Source organism: Penaeus monodon, chromosome 32 (assembly GCF_015228065.2).
Source record: "Penaeus monodon isolate SGIC_2016 chromosome 32, NSTDA_Pmon_1, whole genome shotgun sequence".
Classification (NCBI taxonomy): Eukaryota; Metazoa; Arthropoda; class Malacostraca; order Decapoda; family Penaeidae; genus Penaeus; species Penaeus monodon.
Window position 1 is genome coordinate 22,397,309 of NC_051417.1, and position 374 is coordinate 22,397,682.

The window sequence follows — 374 nt, forward strand, 5'->3', positions numbered from 1 at the left end:
CACTTTACTTTAAATTAAAATATTTCCTTTCTGCAGTGTGCTGCTACAGATTTTACACTACCTATGGCTTCTATTAAATAAATTTAAAGCTTAAAATTCCATTTCCACATGTAAAATAAACAGAAAAAAATGATACATTTATTCTGAAAGACCCCTTTCTTTACAGCAAATATCCATGCTTCTGTGGGCAACATATCTAAATAACAAAACTCTTGTACACAATCCTGCCAAACTCCGCAATAAAGGCTATGCTTAATTTTCCTCCACTCAAACCTGGTAGATGAACTTTCTAATATTTCTCAAGATACAACACTTACAAAAATAAAAAGGTTGATAGAATGAAAAGTATTTTACTTTTTTATTTTACTTCCAAA